This window comes from Macrotis lagotis, chromosome 1, assembly GCF_037893015.1.
Source record: "Macrotis lagotis isolate mMagLag1 chromosome 1, bilby.v1.9.chrom.fasta, whole genome shotgun sequence".
NCBI lineage: Eukaryota > Metazoa > Chordata > Mammalia > Peramelemorphia > Peramelidae > Macrotis > Macrotis lagotis.
Genome location: NC_133658.1, coordinates 74,875,476 through 74,897,137, shown reverse-complemented (window position 1 = coordinate 74,897,137; position 21,662 = coordinate 74,875,476). Strand labels below are relative to the sequence as shown.

Below are 21,662 nucleotides of genomic sequence, written 5' to 3'. Positions count from 1 at the left end.
TAACTTGTACTATATTTTCTCTCTCTTTTCACTCTGTCTCTACTGTAGGGTAGCTGAATGGTGCAGCAGACAGATCCCTGGTCCTGGGGCAAAGAGTCCCCAAGCCCCACTACCACCCCTTAGGCCCAGCATGCACCTGACCCTATGGTCCTGGACAAGCCTTCCAAACCCAGCCCCTTGCAATAAGTAAAAAAGAAAATGTGTTATATCTGACCACTCTCCCCCCATGGTCCATTCTCTCCTCCATCACTCACATCCCCCCCTTCCACCATCCCCCCACTTCTTACTCTAGATGCCTATACCCCATTGAGTATATGTGCTGTTTCCTTTCCTAGCCACCTCTGATGAGAGTGAAGATTCCCTCTTTCCCCCTTGTCTTCCTCTTCACCTGAGTCCTATATTTGAAGATCAAACCTTCTGTTCAGCTCTGGCCCTTCCAAAAGGAACATTTGAAATTTCCCTGGTTCATTGAAAGTCCATCTTTTTCCCTGGAAGAGGACATTCAGCCTTGCTGGGTAGTTGATTCTCGGTTGCATTCCAAGCTCTTTTGCCTTCCAGTATATTATATTCCAAGCCCTATGAGCTTTTAATGTAATTGCTGCTAAGTCCTGTGTGATCCTGACTGCAGCTCCATATTTGAATTGTGTCCTTCTGGCCGCTTATAATATTTTTTCTTTGACTTGGGAGTTCTGGAATTTGACTATAACATTCCTAGGGGCTGGTTTTTGGGGTCTCTTTCTTGGAGGGAATTGGTGGATTCTCTCCATTTCTATTTTCCCCTTTGCTTCTAGGATATCAGGGCAATTTTCCTGTAGTAATTCTTTGAAAATGATGTCAAGGCTCTTTTCCTGATGATGACTTTCAGGTATTCCAATAATTTTTAAATTATCTTTCCTAAATCTGTTTTCCATATCAGTTGTTTTTTTCAATGAGATGTTTTACATTTTCTTTTAATTTTTCATTTTTTTGGTTTTGAAGTAATGAGTCCTGAGTTATCATAAATTCATCAATCTCCCTGAGTTCTATTCTTTGTCTGAAGGATTTGCTTTCCTCAGAGAGTTTTCTTATCTTTTTTTTTCCATCTGGCCAATTTTGCTTTCTTAAAGCATTCTTCTCCTCAATAACTTTTTGAACTGTTTTATCCATTTGATCTAAGCTGGCTTTTAACATGCTATTTTCTTCAGCATTTTTTGGACTTCCTTGACTAGGCTGCTGACTTCTTTTTCATGTTTTTCCTGCATCTCTCTCATTTCTTTTCCTAGTTTTTCTTCTAACTCCCTCATCTGATTTTCAGTCTCTTTTGAGCTCTGTCATAGCCTGAGCCCAATTTCTGTTTTTTGTGGAGTCTTTAGATGCAGGAGCTTGCGCTTCCTCATCTTCAGACTGAGTATATTGATCATTCTTGGGATCATAGATAATGTATTTCTCAATGGTTTTCCTCTTGTTTCTCTGCTTGCTCATTTCCCCAGCCTAAGCCTGTTTTGGGGGTGCTTCCTGAGCTTTTGGGAGACTTCCACAAGGGTCTCATTGTGTGAGGCTCTGTCCTCCTCCTGGTCTTTGAATGACCATATGCAGCCCCCTCTGCCACGGGACTGAGGTGAGGGGGGGCCCTGTTGTTCTATGGGGGCCCTAGACTCCAATCAGGATCTGAATGTGGTCAGAGCCCCAGAGTCCTGTTCCAGGGGCAGAGGACAGAGCTCTGCAGTCTCTCTCTTCACTCCCTTCTCTCAGCTCAATGGGCTCATGCCCTGGGGGCTCCTGCTTACTGGCTCTGCCTGCTTCCGTTTCCTAGATCTGGAATTTTTTGGCCACCTTGCTGTGTGACCTGATGGCTGGGCTTCATGTGATCGATCTGGCAGAGGTGCCCCTGCTGTTCCCCCAATTTGTGCCCGGTGCTCCCTGGGTCTTAGCTCAGGAAAGTCCCCCACTGCTGTGAGCTGTAGCTCCCAGCACCCTGGGGCTGCCTCCAGGAGTCTGAAGTTCTTTCACTCTGGTGGGCCACACCTCTGGTGGGCTACCCCTCCAACCCCGGGGAGCAGAGCCTTTCTGCTCTTTGCCAGGTTACCTTGAGTATGTGAACTGCCTCACTGGGTCCCTTTGTGGGTTCTGTCTCTCAAAAATTTAGTTAAAGTCCTTAGTTTCAAAGACTTATGAGAGAGCACCTAAGACACGAGCCCTCTTGTTGCCATCTTGGCTCCACCCAAAAGTGTTTTTTTAAATTGCATTGGCTTATTCATAAAACCAACTCAGTTTCATTTTTGAGATCAATGGTTTTCTTGCTTACATAACAGAAAAAAATGTTTGATTTCACAAATGGAAACATGTTTTTCTAAGACATCTAGAATCAATCAAACCAAATTATGAAAGATGTATCTTTTCCTAAAAACTATGACCAAACAAAAAATTCTTAACTGTATCTTATAAAACAATTAAGAAAAATTGCCCTTATAGTTTAGAACCTGAGAGGAAAAATAAACAATGAAAGAATCCACAGATCACCCCCTGAAAGGGATTCCAAAATGAAAGCTCCAAGAAATATTATAGGAAAATTCCAGAATTATCAGGTCAAGGAAAAAATCCTGCAAGGAGTCAAGAAGAAACAATTCAAATGACCAAGAGTCACAATTAGGTTTACATAGGGTTTGAAGATCTAGAATAAGATATTCTGGAACACATACTAACTTGGATTACAATCAAGAATCCACCACCCAAAAACTTGATCATACAATTTCAGGGCAAAAGATGGACATTCAATGAAATATGGAACTTTTAAGCTTTCCTGATTAAAATATCAAGTTAAACAGAAAAATTGGTCTTCAAATGTGACACAAGTCTTAATGGAAGCATAAAAAGATAAACAAGATAAATAGGAAAGCAAAAAAAAAATAGCTTGTTATTCAATAAGGTCAAACTATTTACATCCTTACATGGGAAGATGATTCTTTTACCTCTTTGACACTGTCTTTTTTAGAGAAGTTAAAAGGAATATGCATTATCCCAAGGTGTGGGTGTAAGTTCAATTTATTGTGATTATATAAAAAATTAAAGAAGTATAAAAAATTGTACTGGAAGAAGTGGAAAGAAAGAAGTAGTATTGGATAATGACACAAAATGACACAAAATATGTATTACAGTGGAGGGGAAGATTCTGTTTTAGGCATCTTTTTATATTTTGTCTTTAACTCCAATTAGCACAGTACAAATTTGACTAAAAAGGGGAATAGTACATACACTCGGGTACAGAATTTTATTTTACCATAAAGGTAAGTAGAATGGGAAAAGGTAAAGAAAAGGGAGGTTGGTGGATATAAAGAAAGCAGAAGGTAGGGCAGAAATAGAAGGGAAAAACGAAAAAAGAAGGGGAGGGAGGGTTGTTAGAGTGGAGAGCAAATGGAGGCAGGTTATGGTCAGAAGTAAAATACTGGTGAAGAGTGACAGACTGTAAGGAGAGAGAAAATTATAAACAGAATGGTGTAATAAGCAGAGGGAAATACACAGTAATCATAACTGTTGGATGAGTTTGGAGTAAACTATCCATAAAATGGAAGTGAAAAGCAGAGTAGATAAAATAACAGTATTCTGCAATATATTATTTATAAGATACAGATCTGAAGTAAAGGGATACACACAGAGAAAAGTTAAAAGTTTGGAATAGAATATATTTTGCTACAACTGAAGTGAAAAAAGGAGGGGTAGCAATCCTTATCTCAGAAAAGCAATTGCAAAAATAGATCTCACTAAAAGGGAAAAAGAAGGAAACTGCATTTTTTTCTGAAGGCACCATAGACAATGCAGTTCTTGCACAATATGACTATGTTTATGAATTCACATTTCTTCACATATCTTTAAGTCACTTACTATGTTCTAGATACTGTACCAAGTTTAAGATAATTATCTTGACTTCTGGCCAAGATGGCGGAGAGAAGACTGGCACAGTTCTAAAGTCTTCTGATCTCATCCCCATCTATCACATGAAACAAAGCATCCCCATCTATCACATGAAACAAAGCTCTTAAAACAAATCTGAACCAGGAAACCCAGAAAGAAAAGCCAGGAGAGAAAAATCTACCTCAGGATTTGTCTCCCGCAGCAGCCTTGGCTGAGTACTGGCAGATGAGTCTGAGGTCCGAGGGATGATCAGCCCGGGATCAGTCAGATCAACAGCTGAATCGGAACCAGGAGTCTGAGGGCCCGAGAGCCGGACCTGCTGGATCAGCGGTGGGGCTGGACGAAGGGGGCTTGGGTCCACGGGGAAGCAGAGGCGCTGATGTTGGTGCTGTCCCCTGGAGCTTGGGGAGGGGGCTGTGGGGAGAGGTCTGGTGCAGGAGAGCTGTGGATGCCATCCCTGGGCTCCTCTGGTCTGAGAAACTCTGAGCCCACGCCTCCATTGCACTGAGGTCTCCTCCCAAACAAATGAAAATTACTTCTGTCTCAGGCCCAGGTGTGTGAGCAAAGGAACCAGCCCAGCTGAGGAATGACCTCAGGCCAGGGAAAAGCCCACCACTGATTGAAGGCAAAAGAATTCAATAGCTCCAATTCCCTCCCTCAAGCAAAGGGAGAAGGCCTGGCAACCAAGGTCACAGACACTCTAGAGAGGGCAACCAGCACCTCCTACTGGCCAGCTAGAGAAACTGTGCTTAGTAAAGACTTTAGAGATCCCAAGCCCAGGTGAACCAGCCCCACCCAACTCAAGGTCTTAGCATAATGAAGAAGGGTCAGCAGAAAGGTGGATGCATAGAAAAATTCCTGGAAGGGAAAGACCCCAACCCAGAGAGACCTGGAACATCTGAGGAGAATACAATCTGGTCTCCAGCACTTAAAGACTTCCTTGAAGAAATAAAGAAGGAGTTTAAAAATCAACTGGAAAATTTTTTGGCGGGGGGAATTAATACCTTGCAACAAGAAAACAAAACCTTAGAAAGTAGAATTGGACAATTACAAAATGAGAACAATTCTCTCAGATTCTCAAATGAGCAAAAGCAAAGAGAAATTAATTCTCTCAAAACCTCTATTGGTCAAATGGAAAGCTCTTTCAAAAGTAGAATTGACCAATTGGAAAAGGTTAATGAAGAAAACACCTCCCACAAAATAATAATGGAGTCTACAGAAACTAATGACTCCATGAGACAACAAGAGTCAGTTAAACAAAATCAAAAAATAGAAAAAATAGAAGCAAATATGAAATACCTCATCAACAAAACCACTGACCTCGAGAATAGATCGAGGAGGGGTAACCTGAAAATTATAGGACTTCCTGAAAACATTGAAGAGAAAAAAAGCCTGGACTTAATATTACAGGATCTAGTGATGGAAAACTGCCCTGACATCATCGAATCAGAGGGCAAAGTAGTTATTGAAAGAGTACTTCGATTCCCACCAGAAAAAAGATCCTAAAAGGAAAACACCAAGGAATGTTGTGGCCAAACTCCAGAACTATCAGATAAAAGAGAATATCCGGCAAGCAGCCGAAAGGAACAATTTAAATATCACGGAGCCACACTAAAGATCATGCAGGACCTGGCTGCATCATCTTGAAGGGATCTAAGGGCCTGGATTGAGATATTTTGAAGAGCACGGGAGCTTGGAATGCAGCCAAGAATCTACTTTCCTGCAAAGCTGAGCCTTCTCTTCCAGGGAAAAAGATGGACATTTAACGAAAGGAAGAATTCAAAAAATTTCTGATGAAAAGACCAGAGATAAACAGAAAATTTGGATATCAAACAGGAGGTTCAAGAGACACATGAAAAGGTAAAAAAAAAGGGGGGGCAGTAAAAGGAAAAAAAATGCAATCCAGCAAGTTGAAACTGGCTATATCCCAGCATGGGGGGGGGGGTGGGTAGAGACTCTCATAAATCCTGAGAATCCTGAGAAATGTAACTCTAACAGAGAGAATATACCTAGCCAGAAATGATGGACATCCATGATCTATCCATGAGACTGATATCTAATGGGATTTAACTGGCTTTAACTCCACCGGGGAGAAAGACTCTAGTAACTCTCAGGAATTTTGACTCTATTCAACAGAATATATACTGAACTAGAAGGGACAGACACTCAGAATTTTCTATGACTTAGATAGAATGATCTAAAAAAATACACTACCTCCCTAAAAAGGGGGACAGGAAAGAGACGGGAGGAGGGAGGGGATTGATTGGGACAAATCTCATTATGCTAAGAGGTACAAAAAAACCTGTGGTAATAGACGGGAAGAAGGGAGTAGAGGAGAAACACCTGAATCTTCTTCTCATCTGACTTGGCTTAAAGTTAACCTACACATACTCAGTTAACTTATAAAACGATTAACCTTTCTAGAATTAAAAGGGGTAAAGGGGAGGGGGGACAGAGAAAGGGAAGGGGAGTGGAGGAAATAAGGGGAAATAACAAAAAGAAGGGAAGGGAACAGAGAAAGGGCAAAGAAAGGGGAGGGTGTGATATAGGAGGGCAAACACTGAAGGGGGTGGTATTCAAAAACAAAATACTGGGGAATATGGATAAAAGGGGGGGAAAGGGGGGGAAATACAAACAGAGGGAAGATAGCACAGAGGGCAATAAAGAATTAGTAATCATGACCTTGAATGTGAATGGGATGAACTCTCCCTTAAAATATAAGCAAATAGCAGAGTGGATTAAAAACCAGAATCCTATAATATGCTACTTACAAGAAACTCATTTGAAGCAGAGAGATACATATAGAGTAAAGGTAAAAGGTTGGAGCAAAATATATTTTGCTTCAGCTGAAGTAAAAAAAGCAGGGGTAGCAATCCTTATCTCAGACAAAGCAGCAGCAAAAATAGATGGCATTAAAAGAGATAAGGAAGGAAACGTTATCCTCTTACAAGGTACCATAGACAATAAAGTCATTTCAATATTGAATATATATGCACCCAGTGGGACAGCACCGAGATTCTTAGAGGAGAAACTGAAAGAATTACAGGAAGACATAGACAGCAAAACTCTACTAGTAGGAGACCTCAACCTCCCGCTATCAGATGTAGATAAATCAAATCATAAAACAAACAAGAAAGAATTTAGGGAGCTAAATAGATTGTTAGAAAAATTAGATATGGTAGACTTATGGAGGAAACTGAATGGGGATAGGAAGGAATATACTTTTTTCTCTGCAGTACATGAAACTTATACAAAAATTGACCATGTACTAGGACATAAAAACCTAATGATCAACTGCAGAAAGGCAGAAATAGTGAATACATCCTTCTCAGATCACAATGCAATAAAAGTCATATGCAATACTGGGCCAAGGATATATAGACCCAGAGCAAATTGGAAACTGAATAACCTCATCTTAAAAAATGAGTGGACAAAAAAAACAAATTATAGAAAGAATTAACTATTTTATCATAGATAATGATAATAATGAAACAACATACCAAAACCTATGTTATTCATTCAAAGCAGCTCTCAGGGTAAATATTATAGCTCTAAATGTTTATATGAATAAATTGGAGAAAGAGGAAATCAATGAACTAAACATGCAACTCAAAAAATTAGAGAAAGAGCAAATCAAATATCCCCAATCAAATACCAAATTAGAAATTTTAAAAATTAAAGGAGAAATTAATAAAATTGAAAGCAAAAATCTATTGAATTAATAAATAAAACCAAAAGTTGGTATTATGAAGAAACCAATAAAATTGATAAACCTCTCATCAATTTGATTAAAATAAAAGAAAGAAGAAAACCAAATTGCTAGTATTATAAATGAAAATGGTGAACTCACCATCAATGAGGAGGAAATTAAAGTAATAATTCAAAATTATTTTGCCCAAATTTATGCCAATATCAAATTTATTGGCATAAATTTGGGCAAAATTTATTGTCATAAATTTGATAAGCTAAGTGAAATGGATGAATATTTACAAAAATATAAGTTGCCCAGGTTAAATGAAGAAGAGATTAAATACCTGAACAACCCTATCTCATAAAAAGAAATTCAACAAGCCATTACTGAACTCCCTAAAAAAGCTCTCCAGGGCCTGATGGATTCACAAGTGAATTTTACCAAACATTTAAGGAACAATTGGTTTCAATCCTATATAAAATCTTTGGAAAAATAGGGAAAGATGGAACTCTGCCTAACTCTTTCTATGAAACCAATATGGTACTGTTACCTAAACCAGGAAGAGTTAAAACAGAGAAAGAAAATTATAGACCTATTTCCCTGATTAATATAGATGCAAAAATCCTAAATAAAAACTTAGCAAAACGACTACAAGTCATCACTAGGATAATACATTATGATCAATTAGGATTTATTCCAGGAATGCAGGGTTGGTTCAATATTAGGAAAACTGTTAGTATCTCAATTATATCAATAACAAACCTATCAGAAACCATATGATCGTGTCAATAGATTCTGAAAAAGCTTTTGACAAAACACAGCATCCATTCCTATTAAAAACACTAGAGAGTGTAGGAATAAATGGACTGTTCATTAAAATAATTAGCAGTAACTATCTGAAACCATCAACAAGCATTATACTAAATGGGGAGAGGCTAGAGGCATTCCCAATAAGATCAGGAGTTAAACAAGGGTGCCCATTATCAGCACTACTATTCAATATTGTATTAGAAATGTTAGAATCAGCAATTAGAGAAGAAAAAGAAATTAAAGGAATTAGAATTGGGAAAGAAGAGACAAAACTCTCACTATTCGCAGATGACATGATGGTCTCCCTAGAGAATCCTAAGAAATCATCTAAAAAACTACTGGAAACAATCAGCAATTTTAGCAAAGTTGCAGGTTATAAAATAACCCCCCATAAATCCTCAACTTTCCTATATATGACTAGCAAGAAACAGCAGGAAGAGCTAGAAAGAGAAATCCCATTCAAAGTAACCTCAGACAGTGTAAAATACTTGGGAGTCTATTTGCCAAGACAGACTCAGAATCTTTTTGAAAACAATTATAAAACACTTCTCACACAAATTAAATCAGATTTAAAAAAACTGGGCAAATATCAACAGCTCATGGATAGGTCGAACTAATATAATAAAAATGACAATTCTACCAAAACTAAAGCATCTGTTTAGTGCCCTACCAACCAAAATTCCAAAAAATTACTTTAATGAGTTAGAAAAAATTGTAAGTAAATTCACATGGAGAAATAAAAAGTCAAGAATTGCCAGGAGCTTAATGGGAAAAAAATGCAAATGAAGGTGGCTTAGCACTACCAGATCTAAAATTATATTATAAAGCATCAGTCATCAAAACTGTTTGGTATTGGCTAAGAAATAGAGTGGTGGACCAGTGGAATAGACTAGGTGTAAAAGCAGGAGAGGATTATAGTAATCTGTTGTTTGATAAACCCAAAGAGTCCAGCCCCTGGGATAAAAACTCCCTCTTTGATAAAAACTGCTGGGAAAATTAGAAGTTAGTATGGAAGAAACTTAGATTAGACCAACACCTCACACCCTTTACCAAGATAAGATCCAAATGGTTACAGGACATAGACATAAAAAACAATACTATAAGCAAATTAGAAGATCAAGGACTAGTCTACCTGTCAGATCTATGGAAAGGGGAACAGTTTGACTAAGGAAGAGTTGGAGAACATCTCTAATAACCAATTAGATGATTTTGATTACATTAAATTAAAAAGCTTTTGCACAGATAAAACCAATGTAATCAAGATCAAAAGAAAAGTAGTAAATTGGGAAACAATCTTTACAACTAATGATTCTGACAAAGGACTTATTTCTAAAATATACAGAGAACTGAGTCATATTTTTAAAACAAAAAGCCATTCCCCAATTGACAAGTGGTCAAAGGATATGCAAAGGCAATTTACTGATGAGGAGATCAAAGCAATCCATAGCCATATGAAAAAATGCTCTAAATCATTAATTATTAGAGAAATGCAAATTAAAGCTTTGCTGAGGTACCACCTCACACCTCTCAGATTGGCCAGTATGACCTGGAAGGATAATGATCATTTTTGTAAGGTATGTGGGAAATCTGGGACACTATTACACTGTTGGTGGAGCTGTGAACTCATCCAACCCTTCTGGAGACCTATTTGGAACTAAGCTCAAAGGGCAACAAAAATGTGCATACCCTTTGACCCAACAATACCACTACTGGTTCTATACCCTGAAGAGATTAGTAAAAAGGGTAAAAACATTACTTGTACAAAAATATTTATAGCAGCACTGTTTGTGGTGGCAAAGAATTGGAAATCCAGTAAATGTCCTTCAATTGGGGAATGGCTTAGCAAACTCTGGTATATGTATGTCATGGAACACTATTGTTCTATTAGAAACCAGGAGGGATGGGATTTCAGGGAAACCTGGAGGGATTTGCATGAACTGATGCTGAGTGAAATGAGCAGAATCAGAAAAACACTGTACACCCTAACAGCAACATGGGAGTGATGTTCAACCTTGAAGGACTTGCTCATTCCATCAGCCCAACAATTGGGAACAATTTATGGCTGTCTGCAAAGGGGAGTACCATCTGTATCCAGATAAGGAGCTGTGGAGTTTGAATAAAATACAAGGACTCTTCCCTTTAATTCAGAAAAAAAAAAAAAACCCAGATGTCATATTGTTTGATCTGGTTACCTCTGAGAATTCTGTTCTCTTTAAGGATATGATTCTTCTCTCATCACACCCAATTTGGATCAAGGTACAACATGGAAACAAAGTAATGACTGACAGAGTGCTATCTTTGGGGTGGGGGTGGGGGGAGGGAAGCAAGATTGGGGGAAAATTGTAAAACTCAAATAATATCTTTAATAAAAAGAAAAAAGAAAAAATAAGAAAAATATCTTATTTGATCCTCACAATAATTCTGAGAAGTGGGTGTGATTATTAGACCCGATTTTAAGATGAGGAAATAAAGTTTAAGTAACTTTTCCAGAGTCATATAGCTTGTCAGTATTGGAGGATGGATGAAACTCATCTTAGATCCAATGCTTTATCCACTCTTCTACCTAGCTGCTACTAATGAGAGAATTTTCTGTATTACTTAGAAAAATATAGCTTTAGGATTCTTGTGGCATTCCCCCATCCTTCCAATCAATTAAACTAATGCTACTAAGATGGGAAAATTATTCTGTGATTTCCTGCTTTTTATGATGATATGTTGGTTCTAGAAGAAGAAATCAAATAGCTTTAAATCATTATTGATTAGAGAAATGCAAATTAAAGCTTCTCCACCTCTCAGATTGGCCAATATCAGCAGAAAGGAGAATGATCAATGTTGGAAGGGATATGGGAAATATGTTAGTGGAGTTGTGAACTGATCCAAGCTTTTCTGCAGAGCAATTTGGAATTATGCCCAAAGGATAATAAAAGTGTGTATACCTTTGATCCAGCAATAGCACTACTGGGTCTATTTCCTGGAGAGATCATGGAAAAGGGTGAAAACATCACTTGTATAAAATATTCATAACATTTCTGTTTGTATTGGAAAAGAATTGGAAATCAAGTGATTGTCCATCAATTGGGAAATGTCTGAACAGATTGTGGTATATGTATATTATGGAACACTATTGTTCTATTAGAAACCAGCAGGAATGAGAAGTCAGAGATGCCTGGAAAGACTTTCATGAACTGATTGTGAGCTAGATGAGCAGAACCAGAACACTGTACACCCTAATAGCAACATGCGGGTGGTGATCAACCTTGACGGACTTACTCATTTCATCAATGCAATAATCAGGGATAATTTTAGGGTATCTGTGATGGAGAATATCATCTGTATCCAAAGAAAGAATTGTGGAGATTAAACCAAGACCAAAGACACCTTCAATTTGAAAAAGTCAGCTTTTGTATTATGTAATTTTGCTGGCTCATATTTTATTTTTTCCTTAAAGATATAATTTTTCTCTCAACACATTCAATTTTGATCAATATATAGCATGGAAACAATGTAAACACTGTAAAACAATATCAGACTGCCTTCTGTGGAGAGTGGGAGGGGAGGGAAATGAGGTGGGGAATTGTAAAATTTATAAAAATGAAAATAAAAGATTTACTGGTTCTTAGTGATCAATGCCTCTCTTTCAAAATATTACTCATCATCAAAAAATTATTCCTGGAAACAAAGTCAAATTGGTAACTTGAATCTTTCTCTGTCTCACTGTCTCTCTCCCCCATCCTTCTCTCCAAGTTTACCTTTTTCTATGTCTCTCTCTCTCTCTCTGTCCTTTGTAACTGTCTTTTTCTCTTTTTTTAGCTCTCACTTTGTCTCTCTTCTCAGTTCTGTCTCAATATAAAAGTATTGCACCTTTATATATCCATAGATATATAAAAGATATAGATATATCGATACATATACACACATGCACACATATACATGTATGCATTATATATATGTTGTTTACATATGTCTGTATGTGTATGTGTGTGTATATGAACTTTGTGTTTCTTGGCAAGTAGCTTACATTTGAGTGTCCCCAGCAAGAATTTGAAGTACTGGGTGGCACAGTGGAAATAGTGCTGGGCCTGGACTTAGGATATCATTTTCCTGAGGTCAAATTTAGTTTCAGACATATACTAGCTACATGACCCTGGGCAAGTCATTTAACCTTCTTTGATTTGGTTTACTCATTTCTGAACATTGAGCTGGAGAAGGAAATGGCAAATTACTCCAATATCTTTGCTAAGAAATTGACAAACCAGGTCTTAAAGAGTCATAGACAACAACTTAACAACGAGTTTCTAAAATGCAGAAAATATGCCAACCATCACTGGTAGTTCCTATCCTCATATGTAGATTCTAACTATGATTAAATCAGCAGTTTTCTTATATTTTAAACCATGATTCATGAATTTGATTTATATTAATCTCCCCTACCTTGTTTTTTAACTTTTTAAAGCTCTCTAGTTCATATTATTTTGACCATTTCAATCTAATTTATCCATATCAGAAGATAATTATCATAGTCCCAATGCTAACAAAAATCAATATTAATCTTTCTTTGCAGAATTTTTTAAGTGGGAAATTCAACTAAAAGTTACTATTTATCTACTAGATGTATGTTACAATGGGTCAAGCATCTCAGGTATTGTTTCACTATTAGACTTGGGTAACGAGGTAAATTATTTAATCATTTTCACAATTTTTTTTAAAAGAGGAGGTGTAATAAGAGATTTTTAATGTCCTTTCCAACTTTAAATCTTTGTATTTATTATCCTTTACATCTTTAAAATTATTATATGATCCCTACCTCTTACCCTTTTTCTTCCTACTGATCAGAGTTCAAAGACCCCAATGCCATCATCATGCTTCTAAGATGTGGTTTTGTTACCTACAAAAATCTGGGTTAGATGCAGGGTTGTGGGGAAGGGAATCATTTAGATTTTTTTCCCTTTAATCTTTAATACTTTGGCCCAGAGAGGTACAGATAATTTCTACTGGAGTCAAGAAGTGAATCTAAATCTCCATATTCTCAGTTTAGTGTTCTTTCCATTAAGAGAGATAATATTCTTTGGAAGTCACTGTACTAACTGGGGTTAGAGATAAAGTAAAAAAAAAAGATGCCTAAAACACAATTTCTATCCTCCAGGAGTTCATGTTAATAAGGTTTTTAAGTCTGTAATTATATTAATTACAGTGATTAAGAATGATACAAAGCAGTACTGGGACACAGGTTAGTAGGTTGGTCTGTTATCTATAAGAATGAGGATTTGGTTAACAAAGAATTTTACTTAATTATTCTTCATTAAAAGCATCCAACTCCCAGGGTTGTTGTAAGGATCAAATGAGATAATATTTGTAAAGTGCTTATTATAGTGCCTGCCCATCTTAGGCACTAAGAAAATTCTTTCTTTCACTCTCTCCCTTCCTTCCTTCCTTCCTTCCTTCCTTCCTTCCTTCCTTCCTTCCTTCCTTCCTTCCTTCCTTCCTTCCATCCTTCCTATCTTCCTTCCTTTTTCTTCCTTTCTTCCTTCCTTTTTTTCCTATCTTTCCTCTTGCCCTCCTGCCTTTTTGCCTTCTTTCTTTCACTTTCTCCTCATATTATTGAAAGTGTTTCTGTATTACTATACATTCTCTGGGCACGTGTGTCTCTCTGTCTCTTTCTCTCACTAATTATATCTTTCTGTCTTTCTGTCTGTCTGTTTCTCTTTGCCTTTCTTGATTCCTCTACTCATTAGTATTGGGGCAGTTACAAAAAAGACAAAAACATTTGACCTCTACAATCTCATATTGTATTGGTAGCTAATGGTAGACACGATTAATAAATGACCTCAAACACATACTAGCTATGCAACCCTGAAAAATTCACTTAAATGCCCTTTTCTCAGTTTTCATATCTATAAAATAGAGAGAATAATATACCTACTTTCCATAGGTTTTTGTGAAAATATAAAAATTGCTTTGTAAATCTTAAAGGAAGACATAAAGGCTGGGTCTACTTAAATTGCATTTACCTTGTTTGTACATATCTATGTTCTTCCTCTTTCCTCTATTGGACTGTGAGTTCCTTAAGATTAAGGATTGTTTGCTGTTGTTGCTGATATTTTTAATTTTTTTATATTTGTTGTTGCTTTCTTTACAGTGACTGAAATGTAGCAGAGTTTTATTAAATTCTTGTTGACTGAATAGCAACGAGAAGAGGAGAATGGATTATATATATAAGTCATATACAATATAAATGAAAGATAATCTCAGAAGGATCATATTTGGAAGGTATAGAAGGAATGGGAAATACAAAAGACACGATTTAATTGATTCTTGAAGGAAGTTGAGAATATTTGGAGGTAGAGGTAAAAAAGGGAAAAACAGACTTCAAATAGAGGGTAAAGGAGTAGGGAGATAAGAAATGGTGTGTCAGGTGTAGAGAATGACAAGTAGGTTATTGTAATAACAGCAATTGAAATGATAGCAACTAGTAGTAACAATAATCATCATTGATATGGTAAATGACGGTGTGTGAAACACATTTTGTATGATCTTATTCCATCCTTACAACAATTTGAAAAGATAGGTGCGTTAATTTCCTCATATTACAGATGAAGAAACTAAGGTTCACTGAGATTAAATGATTTGTCCAAGGTTATGAAACTAGTATATATCTGAGACAGAATTTATACTAACAACTTTCTGTCTTGGCATCCAGAGCTCCTTCATTGTATCCCTTTGATGCCTAAAAAGTGGTAGGTTGAGCAATTTGGAGTAATAAGAAGATGAGAAGTTAAGAAGATGGGTAGTAAAGGACTTTAAAGACTCCAAACAGGATTTTACCTTTGATCCTGAAATAGGAAGTCACTCAAGATCATGGTCTATAGAATTGATTTGCTATCTAAATGGAATCAATAATTCTGAATTTCAGTGAAGTCTAACATTTTCCAAACTAAGACAAAATACATTTCAAGGAAAATTCCCCTTTCATAATTCTAGCATTTTCACAAATGACTCACATCAATTGACTTTCACTTCCAGAACCAACATATGACTAGATAAATTCTGTATCTGAATAACAAGTTGGAATTACAGAAACTCAAAAGATAGGTTCCATTAATTTCAAGAATTATAATAGAAAAATTAAATCAAACTCAAGCACATTTTTCTGTGTCCAGTGAGGTGATCCAAAAGAGGGAGGCAGCTGTCAAATTCTACTCTGATCTTCTTAGGTTATAATTGGAGCATTGTGTACAATTTTGCATGTAGTGTTTGAGGAATGGCATCGATAATGGCAATTCCTCTGGAGACAAGCATCTAAATTTCAAGAGATCTTAAAACATTCCATATGGATATTGGTCGAAAGGCACCAATATGTTTAGCCAGATGAAGAGAACTTAGAGACAATACACTCCACCACCTCATTTACTGAGTAGGAAAATAAAACTCAGTGGGGTTATTACTTGACTAATGTCACACAAGTAGTAAGTTAGAGGACTAGAATCTGAAAGTGGGGGCTCTAATTCCAACCTAGTGCTCTTTCCCCTCTCCTCACTGTATCCTATGATCTGATGTATACTGATTGGATTGAAGACATGCAAGGTCTCTTCTACCTCTGACTTTCTGAACATGAGGATTAGTTTTGTGTAAGATGAATTCAGAGTTCCTTGAATTTAAGGTTATCTCTAACAGCAACAGCAAAAGCACCTCAAATTCAATAGCTCCAAACTAATAGTGAAATTGTCATAGTTTTATACAGTTGAAAAATGATGAGAACCCGAACTAGAATAGTGACTATGCAAGTTATGAGAAAAGGTTGTTGGTTGTTGAGATGCTATGACAAGCCAAAAGAAAATGATATTCGAGAGTTATCACTCAAAAAGTGGAGTTCAATATAAATCAAGAGTCTAGGGATATATGACTAGTCTTCAAATCTTAAAAAATCACATGCCCTCATTCCTCTAGTCCCTAACGTTTAATGAAAGGCCTTAACAGAATACACTAATGTACACATTGCTTTGTAAAATAGTTTAATTCCTAGTTTTATAAGGATTTGGAACAAGAACTTGATTTTAAGGGGAGAGAATGTCTCTCTCTCTCTCTCTCTCTCTCTCTCTCTCTCTCTCTCTCTCTTTCTCTCTCTCTTGCTCCTTCTCTTTTACCCCTATTTTACTGTTGCTTTCACTCTTTTCTGGTTTTCAAGGGATGTCTGAAAATATCAATGGAAATGCAAAGATTGTTCCAAGTTCTTTAATATTAATAGTGGCACCTCCCAAAAAATTCCCAGTTTTGCTGAGAACTTAGCAATTTGGAAAAAATAAAAGATGACAGAATAATTCAGTATTTGAGGGAGTACAGAAGGATAAGCAAATTAATGTTCTGTTTTTGAATTGGTTCAACTATTGTGAGCAACAATTTGCAATAATGATATAATCCTACCTACCAATCTTAAGAATGACTGATATATCACATGGGAAATAAAATATTTACCTTCTTGGGCTGAATTGGGATGAGATCTTTTGAACTCTCTGATCATGAGTGTGCTCCAAAATGAGAATGAAAATTGCTTGGAATTAAGGCAGAGGCTTAAAAAATGTTGAAAGCAAATAGTTCCCCGCTACTGTGGTCCGCTTATAACCCATAGCAGTAAGATGTGACTGCTGTAATAAGAATAGAGAAAAGAAATGATTAGTAATGATCTCCTGATCCATATTAACTGTTTTATTTTCCCGTCTTCCCTCTTCATCTGTTTAGGCATGCCTGAAAAATAGCAAATTGGTTTCTATTTTGCTATTTACAAACATGGGTATTAATTTTTAGACCTAATTATTTTTTAAATGTTAATCTAGTCTCATTGTCTATAGGTATATTGACCCTTGAGAAGACAATAGATGGAAAGACATCCTTGAGGGGTTTTTATTTCACAAATATCTATGTAATCATACTTTAATTTTATCATGGGATACGAAAAACCCTGGGGTTTTTATGAATTATTTTTTTGATGATCTTAAAAATCCCAAGTAGCAATACTAAATAAAAATAATAGACTAATTGGCTGAAGAAAAAAAGCAGGGACTTGACTACGATCTCCCCCAAATATCTCAAAATACATTTAAATAATAGCTCTAAACAGATTTTACAGTGGCAGAACCCACAAAAAGACAGAGTAAAAATGTTTTCCAGCCTAAGACAATCTAGAATTTTGACAGAAAAGGTGTGTTACAGCAGGGTGACAGAGACGCACAGTAGAGACCTTCCAGCAACAAGGAGAAGCAGACCTTGAACACCCTGAATCAGGTGTTGGCAGCCGCCGCCGCCGCCGCAGCTCTCAGTGCCAGGGCCGCCTCCTGCTCTCCCAGCCCAAGCCGAAAGAGAAGGGGTGTCTAAGGAGAAGTTTTCAGGAACACGGCTCGTGCCAACCAAACCGCCCCTAAATCCACCCGAGGTAAAGCCCCCAGGGAGCAGCTCGCCACAAAAGCCGCTCGCAAGCGTGCGCCTTGTACCAGAGGGGTCAAGAAGCCTCACCGCTACGGGCCGGGCACTGCGGCTCTCGGTGAAATCAGAGGTTGTCAGAAGTCCACCCAACTTCTGATTCATAAACTCCCCTTCCAGCGCCCGGAGATGCTCAGGACTTCCAAACAGATCTGCGCTTCCAGAGAGCAGCACTTGGTGCTTTGCAGGAGGCAAGTGAAGCTTCTCTGCTTGGCCTGTTTGAGGGCACCAACCTTTGTGCCATCCATGCCAAACGTGTCACAGTCATGCCAAAGGATATCCAGCTAGCACGCCGCATACGTGGAGAACGAGCTTACATTCCACTATGATGGGAAACATTCTTCAGTCTCAAAACAGAAAAACAGAAAAAATCCCTCCCTCTTTTTCCTGTTATTGGTAGTTCTGAACGTTAAGATATTTTTTCCCATGGGGTCAAAAGGTACCTAAGTATATGATTGCGAATGGAAAAATAGGGGACAGAATCGGGTATTGGCAAGCAAAAAGCAAAAAAAAGATCACCCAAAAAAAGGAAAAAAATCTTTTAAAAAAGTAGAATTGGCCAAGGTGAAAAGAAGGTATAAAAACTCACTAAATAAAACAATTCCTTAAAAGTCTTAATTGAGGAAAATAAAGCAAATGATTTCATGGGAAAATCAAGAAAGAATAAAACAAAATCAAGAAAGAAAAAATATTGAAAATAATATTAAATATCTCACTAGAAGAACAACTGAGCTGGAATACAGATTCAGGAGAGATTACTTAAACATATTGGACTATCAGAAAGTCATTATCCAAAAAAAATAACCAAGAAATTTTCAAGGAACAGTTTCCTGAGATTTTAGGACCAGAGAAATAGAAATGGAAAGAACACAATTATCTCCTGAAAGTGAACCCAATTTGAAAATTCTCAGGAGTATTATAGTTAAATTCCAAAATAAAGAGAAAATACAGCAAGCCAAAAAAAAAGAAACAATACAAATATTTCAGTGTCACAATGAGGATTAATCAAAATTTAGGAGCTTCTACATTAAAGGATAATAGAATTTGGAATATGATATTCCATAATCCAAAATATTTTGGATCTCAACCAAGAATTACATAACCAGAAAAACTGCATAAATTCCTTCAGGGAAAATAATGGATGTTCAATGAAAGAGAGAGGACTTTCAAGCATTCTGGATGAAAAGACCAGAGTTGAATAGGAAATTTAACTTTCCAAATACAAGACTCAACACAAGCATAAAAAACAATCATAAACAGGAAAACATAGTAAGAGATTAAATATGGTAATGTAAACTATTTACATACCTACATAGGAAAATGATACTAATAATGCATAAGAATTTTCCTATTATAGGACAGTTAGGAGTGCACATATAGATAGAGGGCACAGATTTGAGTTGAACATAAATGAATGATGTAAAAAAATAATAATGGGTGAGAGAGGAAAGTATTGAGAAAAAGGGAAAGGGAGAGGTAGATTGGTATAAATTATCTCACATAAAAGATGAAAAAAAAGATGCTTTTACAGCTAAGAGGAAGGGGGAAAGTGAGGGGGGAAATGAATGATCTTTATTTATGTCAAAATTGCCTCAAGGTAATTAACACATACCCTACAGTTAAGTACAAGGGAAAGGGGATAAGAGAAGGATAGGATAATAGAAGAGAGAAGAGATTGAGGGAAGAGATAGCAAAAAATAAAGTACTTTTGAGAAGGGTCAGGGAGAAAAGAGAGAGAGAATAAAAAAATCAAGGAAGGGTAGGATGGAGGGAAGTATCATCAGCAATAGCTAGCTGTGAAAATTTTTTTTTAAAAAACATTGTCTATGGGGAAGCTAGGTGGCGCAGCAGATAAAGCACAGGCCCTGGATTCAGGAGCACCTGGATTCAAATCTGGTCTCAGACACTTAATAATTACAAGCTGTGCAGCCTTGGGCAAGCCACTTAACCCTGTTTGCCTTGCAAAAACCTAAAAAAAGTTCTCTTATAAAGGTATTATTTTTCAAACATAAAGAGAACTGAAAAATATTTACAACAAAAAAAAAAGAAGCATTGCCCTACTGATCATCAAAAGATAGGAATAGTTTTCAGATAAAGTAATCAAAGCTATCCATAGCCATATAATAAAAAGTTCTGATTCACTATGGATTGAATAAATGCAATTAAGAGAGGAAAAAAAAACAAAAGGACAAATGTTGGAGGGATCTGGGAAAAGTGAGATAATATACTAATAATGGAGTTATGAACTGATTCAACCATTCTGTAGAGCAACTTCAAGCTGTGTGATAAAAGTTGTGAAATCAAATCTACCATTTAACATACCAATACCACTACTGTGTCTATTTCCCAAAGAGTTAAAAAATGAAAAGGATCTGTTTGTACAAAAATATTTTAACAGCTCTTTTCTGTAGACAAAGAATGGAAATTGAGGGGATGCCCTTCAATTAGGGAATGATTGAACACATTGTGATATGTAATTGTAATTAATACTATTTCATGAGAAAATATGAACAGGAAGCTCTCAGAAAAAAATGTGGAAAGAGATAGATAGATAGATAGATAGATATATAGATAGATAGATAGATAGATAAATAGACAGATAGAAAGATAGATGTAGTTACACACACACACACACACACACACACACAGTCACAAACACATTTGCATCAAACAAAGGTTAAGTGAATTGCTCAGGGTCAAATAGTTAATATTTGTCTGAGGCTAGGTTTGAACTCAGATTTCCTAACTCCAGGGCCAGTGCCCTGAGTCACTCAAATGACCAGGCTTTGTCTAATTAAATTTTGATTCTTAAGTAACGTAGTACTCTACTATATAAAATATTAAGCATATGAACAATATAAAGAAACAGGTAAAGACATTTTTAATCAGTGAAGAGTACATTAACCAAAACCAGGAAAACAATATATAAAACTACCAAATTTGTTTGAATGAAAGAACATTAAGATGAGATTGAATATTTTTTCATCAAAATAATTGTTCTTAGCCCCTGAAAAGAGATAATGAAACCTCCCTCCCTCAATTCATTTAAGAAATATTTTAAATATGTTGTCAGAAAATGTTATTTTGGTGGACTTTACACTGCTGTTTTTCCTTGTTTCATAAGAAGGCTCACTGAATGATCCTGTGGGAAGGGGAATATACAGAAATAATTGCAATATAAATAAAACAAGAATGATAAAATTTCATGCAAAGAACCTGGAAAACACATAAAGTAAAATAACATAAAGTAATATAAAGGGATTAGACTAAGATATTTTCTAACTCTGATTTTCTAAGTTCATGAGACAGCAAACTAACTGCTTTCCCCTGTTGGACTTCTTCCATCTGCAATTGTATATTATTTTGTGGTTAATTGGTGTTCGTTAATTCAGTGACAATAGTAAAAGTCAGAACTGTCTATCTTCTTACAGACAGCTAGAGAAAGATGAGAAGGAGGTGATTCTAGACTCAGTAGACAAATAATATAATCTCTTCCCCAAACTCACCTTGCCAAAACAAAACAAAACAAAACAAAATTATATGTCTTAGAGGTAATTAGATTAAAAGAGATATTTATGTCAATTTAGAAGAAAAGAAGGAAATTTAGGATAATACAGTAAAATGTCATGGAAGAAAGACAAAAAAATTCAAAAAGGTTCAAGTTTTAAACCTGTTTCATGTGTGTCCTTGGAGAAATATTTATATCAACTGACCTAAAATATTTATATCTGCAAAATAAGGACTTTGGGATAGGTCATTTCCAGGGATGCTTGCAGTTTTAAATAATTAAAATGGGGTTGTC

The 21,662-nt window shown here is 36.4% G+C and overlaps 1 pseudogene; it reads left to right on the top strand.

Moving 5' to 3' along the window:
* LOC141508267 (histone H3.3-like) overlaps positions 1-18,260 on the top strand; it is a 146,512-nt pseudogene extending 128,252 nt beyond the window's left edge.
* Positions 18,261-21,662: the final 3,402 nt, after the last annotated feature.